General features: G+C 38.8%; 1 pseudogene; it reads left to right on the forward strand.

Annotated features, from left to right (window-relative positions):
• The first annotated feature begins 5,666 nt into the window (after positions 1–5,666).
• On the forward strand, positions 5,667–6,062 carry LOC130876519 (cytochrome c oxidase subunit 6B1-like; annotated as a pseudogene).
• The last annotated feature ends 221 nt before the right edge of the window (positions 6,063–6,283 follow it).

The raw sequence follows: 6,283 nt of genomic DNA on the forward strand, positions 1-6,283 counted from the left end.
ATTTTTTTCTTACATCCATACCACTCCTTTTTAATTTAACTTCAAAGCTGCTACTGTAATTCAAGTCTTCATTACGCACTTCCCAGAACATGGGAAAGGTTACTTCTAGTCTTACTGAAAAACATATCTTCTTTATTATAGTCTTTCAATCCAAGTTCTCACAAATATGTAAAACCTAGAATCTCCATTTTCTACAGAAAACAATTAAGTCACTTCTCATTATGCAGTAGTAGCCTAACTTTCTTACTCAAATATTTGTAAGATTATATCCCTAACGAATGACGTATGGCTTTATATTTCATGATATCTACTTTGCACCTAAGTTCACAAATTAGCATTTTACAATGATGTTAGAGCAACATTTCTGTAACACATTGTGGTTCACTGTCTGCATAGCAGATGTCTCATTTAGAGTTGATTAGTGGACTGGGATAATTCTTATACATCTTTACTTCATCACAGTCATAGTAAGGACTCAAATATTAGTGTGTGGATGAAGGGAAAGTTATAAAAATTGTTGACAAATAACAATACTACAATCTTAGGAAGGAGACCACATATTCAGATGCTGACTCGTATTGGATCATACTAGTTCCTCTTTATTATAGTGACAACGTGGCAAGTATATTAAAAAGTTCCTCTTCTTTGTTATCAACATTTTGGATTCCTTGTTTATACACTAAAAAATCGTTCCTTCTAGGTTTTCATTTTAATCATGGCAAGTAACTGTCTTCCCTTACTCTAGTACTGGTAGAGATAAAATTTAAATTTATTTGGTTGGTTACCTAACCTCATAATATATGTGTCATTGTTGGGGGAAGAAAAATCAAAAAGGAATTTTAGAGTAGAATGGGAAATAATGTTATTGTGGAGAGACTGTCAACAGGAGAAGCTCATGTGGGATGGTGAATATGTTCAAAGAATATTGTATGGAATGTTTTAAAAATTAGCAAATTAGAGTAAAAAAGACTCTGTAGATAAATATAGCAATCTTTTGATATTTAATATCACTATATATATATATATATATGCAATATTACATATAGAGAGAAACAGAGACAGAGAGGGATAGAGAAAACTTTGGCTGCACTTATACATGGAACAAAAGTGAAATTCTCAGTTTCCATTATAAACTGTCACCTTCTGGCGCTAGTCTTTGTTTTCACATAAAGGCACTATAAGAATTCCAACAGGTATTCCTGATATGTTCATCTCATCCTACTTGCATAACGATTTAACTGGTGATCCTTTAAGCACTCAGGAGGCAGATGCAGGCGGATCTCTGTGAGTTCGAGGCCAGCCTGGTCTACAAGAGCTAGTTCCAGGACAGGAACCAAAAGCTACGGAGAAACCCTGTCTCGAAAAATCCAAAAAAAAAAAAAAAAAAAAAAAAAAGAATCCTGGAAGACAATAAGAATACATGAAGTGTCTATAGAAGAATAATGATATTCAAGGCATTTTAGATTGAAATTCCATTCATGAGAGAGCAACTGACTTCTATATTGTATCACATTTTTCATTTCAAATATGGCAAACACAATTATTATTAATAAACATTATGTCCATTATGTGTTGACCATATACTCCTGGGCATGAGGTCTAGACTTCAGAGTGATTTATATACCTATTGACATTGTTGTAGAAAACTAAATTTTCATTTATGAATGTTTATTAATTGGAGAAAACCTCTGGGTTACAGATGTGGACTTGTGTCCATTTCTACTCTCAGCACTAAGAGCCAAACAGGCCCAGACATGTGCAGGCTCTGGACATGATGCCACAGTCTCTGGGTATATATGTTCACTGGCACTGCTGTGTTTAAGTCTAATTTCCATGGTGTATACCATCATACTCTGTCTCTTTAATTCTTCCCACATTCTTTTCTACAGGGTTTCCTTAGCTGCAAAGGTAGGGGACTGATGAAAACATGCCATTTAAGACCCAGTATCCTAAGCTTTCTCACTGTTTGAACATTGTCTAGTGGTGGGTCCCTGTATTATTTTCCCATCTACCAGTTGATGAAGGAAGGTCATTGGTTAATTAATAAAGAAACTGCTTGGCCCTCATAGGTTAGAACATAGGTGGGTGGAGTAAACAGAACAGAATGCTGAGAGGAAGAGGAAGTGAGCTCAGATGCAGGGCAGCTCCTCTCAGAGCCAGACACGATGAAGCAAGCCATCAGGTCAGACATGCTGAATCTTTCTTGGTAAGACTGGTGCTACACAGATTATTAGAGATGGGTTGATCGGGATATGAGAATTAGCCAGTAAGGGCTAGAGCTAATGGGCCAAGCAGTGTTTAAAAGAATACAGTTTGTGTGTTGTTATTTCGGACATAAGCTAGCCAGGTGGCTGGGAGCTAGGTGGCAGGAATGCGTCTGCAGCTCCTTCAAACCCAGTTTATTGGAATACGTTTTAAATAGAATCAGATGTTTGTTGGTTAATCCCACTATTGCACTAATGCATCTTGCATGCATGCCTTCATTGTAGGCCACAGATTTCATAGCTGGGTTGGCATTTACCTTTGTCCTTTGGCAGCAAACAGGGTACCCTCAGGTATTCTGAACACTAGTCAGCAAGAGTAAAGGTATGGATAGGCACTAGTTCAACTTAACCACATTCAATGAGTTGTGTAAGAATTATCTATGACAATGGCACCTTACAGTCAATTTGTGGAGAGTAATCAATAACCTTAGCAGTAGTCTGGGTGGTTTGGTGGTTCCCATGGACCATAAGGGAAGAATGGATTGAATATATATATATATATATATATATATATATATATATATATATATGTGTGTGTGTGTGTGTGTGTGTGTGTGTGTGTGTGTGTGTGTGTGTATAGATAGATAGATAGATAGATAGATAGATAGATAGAGAGAGAGAGAGAGATTCACTGAAAAGACCAATAAGAAGACCCAGTGTCATTGACTTTTCAAAATTTTTGCAAATGTCATATGTGATTAATCCCAATGATCCTCATGTTGAATCATTATCCTTATGTGATTTGATCTCACACTGATCTAAGAAATACTAAAAAGATACTAAGAATACCAGTAACAGTGTATAACATCCAAAAGTGTGTACATTAGATATTTGCATTTTTATCCAGTCACAATTTCATCAGATATAAAATCCATTCTAGACTGATGTCCAGACTATAACAGAATGAATGGTCTGCCAACCTGTGTCTGACCCATCAATATTTCTGATCTCTAGTCTTAACTTAAGGTCTAGTTACTTATGGCTAAAAAGCCCGTAAGAAGCTCTTCCTGAACATTCCCAAAAAGCATTCTGGTGCAATAGTATTTTTCTAGACCAAACATAAAAATGCATTCATGAAATATCAAAAAAATACACATACATATTTGTGTGTGTGTGTGTGTGTGTGTTTGGGTTCACCTTATTACTTAGTAGGATCATAAGCTATAGGCTCAATGTCCTTTGTTTATGGCTTAGGGTCCACTAATGAGTGAGTACATACCATATTCATATTTTAGGGTCTGGGTTTTCTCACTCAGGATAGTGTTTTCTACTTCCATCCATTTGCATGCAAAATTAAAGATGTCATTGTTTTTTACCACTGAGTAGTACTCTAATGTGTAGATGTGCCACACTTTCTTTATACATTCTTCCATTGAAGGGCATCTAGGTTGTTTCCAGGTTCTGGTGATTACAAATAGTGATACTACAAACATAGTTGAACAAATGCTATTGTAGTATGATTGGGCATCTTTTGGCATGCCTAAGAATGGTATTGCTGGATCCTGAGGTAGGTTGATTCCCCATTTTCTGAGAAAGCACCACACTGACCTCCAAAGTGGTTGCACAAGTTTGCATTCCCACCAGCAATGGATGAGTGTTCCCCTTACTCCACATTCTCTCCAACATAGGTTATCATCGGTGTTTTGGATTTTGCCATTCTGACAGGTGTAAGATGGTATCTCAAAGTTGTTTTGATTTGCATTTCCATGATCACTAAGGATGTTGAACATGACCTTAAGTGTCTTTTGGCCATTTGAACTTCTTCTGTTGAGAATTCTCTGTTTAGTTCAGCACCACATTAATTTAATTGGGTTATTTAGAATCCTAGAGAACCTAAATAATAAGGTGAACCCAAACAAAAACATATATAGATCCTCCTGGAAATTGGAAGAAGACAAGATCACCAGGCAAAAGTTGGGAGCACAGGGTGGGGGTGGGGTGAGGGAAGGGGAGAAGGGGAGAGAGAAGGGAGAAGGGGAGGGTTGGGGAAAGCTTGGAGGATTGGCATGGTTGAGCTGGAGGAAGAGTGGATATGGGAGCAGGGAAGAAACAATCTTAATTAAGGTGGCCATTTTAGGGTTGGCAAGAGACTTGGCTCTAGAGGGGTTTCCAGGTGTCCCAGGGGATGTCCCAAGCTAGGTCCTTGGGCAGTAGAGGAAAGGGTGCCTGAACTGGTCTTGTCCCATAGTCAGACAGATGACTATCTTGAATATCACCATAGAACCTTCGTTCGGTGACAGATGGAGATAGAGACAGAGACTCACATGGGAGCACTGGACTGAGCTTCCAAGGTTCAGCTGAAGAACAGAAGGAAGGAGAATATGACCAAAGAAGTTAGGACCACGAGGGGTTGATCTACCCGCTGAGATAATGTGCCTGAACTAATGTTAGCTCACCACAGCCAGGTGGAATGGAACTGAATGAACATGGCATCAGACTGGACCCTCTGAATATGGCTGACAACTGGGGCAAACTGAGAAGCCAATGATAATGGTACTGGGATTTGTCTCTACTGCATGTACTGACTTTTTGGGATCCTAGTCTATTGGGATACATACTTTCCTAAACCTAGATGAAGAGGGAGGACCTTGGACTTCCCACAGGGCAGGGTACCCTGATCTCTCTTAGGACTGGGGGGGGGGGACTGGGGGAGCGGACTGGGGGAGCGGGAGGGAAGTGGGAGGAGGGGAGGAAGTGGAAATTTTGATTCCTAGTATTAATAATGTAATAAAAAAATAAAAGGGGAGCACTTCCTAACTTAGAAAAAATATGATTATATAACCAATACCTGAATAATTACACCAGTCAACAAGCAAATAAAGATAGGGGAATTTTCCTAAGGCCCCCCACTTCTAGATATAGAGGGACAGACTATCCATGACTGCTGAGGTTGAGAATCAGTTCTTTTCCAGGTCTCTTGCAGTTTCTTTAATCCTAAATGGTCAGCCCTAAACACATGCATGTAATAACATTAGTAATTCAACTCAGTAGGTTATATATACATACATACATAATATCTGCATTTATTAATAATAGAGATAAAGGCTGGGAATTTGGGAGGAAAGAGTCATGGGGAGAATTTTATAACACGACAGTCGAGAATATGCAAATAAAGTACTCAAAAAAAGGTAAAAATTTAAATAAACTTCTGAATTCCTGACAATAACAAAAATAAGACTTTATAATTGTTTGATAGCACTGAAATTTGAAGATGGCATCTCTGCAGCATTTCAACCCTATAAACACCAAGAAGCGAAAATTAACTGCAAACTCTTGGAAAATTCAGTATTTTGTGTCTGAGCAGAGAAAATGAAATATAAGCTTGAGGTCTGACATTGTCGTCTTTGCTAAGGGTCACACTGAACTACTGCTGCTCCTCGGCAGTCTTTAGGAATTGGCACCATGGCTGAAAACATCAAGATCAAAATCAAGAACTACAAAACTGCCCCCTTTGACAGCCGCTTCCCAAACCAGAACCAGACCAGGAACTGCTGGCAGAACTATCTGGACTTCCACAGCTGCGAGAAGGCAATGACCGCAAAGAGGGGGGGGGGGGGGGGAGTGATGTCTCCGTATGTGAGTGGTACCGACGTGTATACAAGTCCCTCTGCCCCGTATCATGGGTCTCATGCCCGGGATGACCACAGAGCAGAAGGCACATTTCCTGGGAAGATCTGACCTGGCTCCACTCACCTCTCCTCTGTTCGCTCTCCTCTCCCCATGCAGTAAAGGGGGACCTGGGTATATGATGGTCCCTACTCTAGGACCCTGAATTATGATGCAACACCTAATAAAATTTCACTGAAAAGTTAAAAAAAAATACAAGTTTGAAAATTTTGCCCTGTCAAAAAGTAGAACTGTGTTTGATATAATGATGAGAAGTGTAAAATATATTAGAGGTAAATATTTGTATGTTTCTATTGTTAATAACTTAATACTCCATTTCATAAGTTATAAGGCAAATAGTCTGACTGACATTGATTCAGAGTTTTGAGATGCAAATCTTATAACATTTATTT

Source organism: Chionomys nivalis, chromosome 6 (assembly GCF_950005125.1).
Source record: "Chionomys nivalis chromosome 6, mChiNiv1.1, whole genome shotgun sequence".
NCBI classification, from domain to species: Eukaryota; Metazoa; Chordata; class Mammalia; order Rodentia; family Cricetidae; genus Chionomys; species Chionomys nivalis.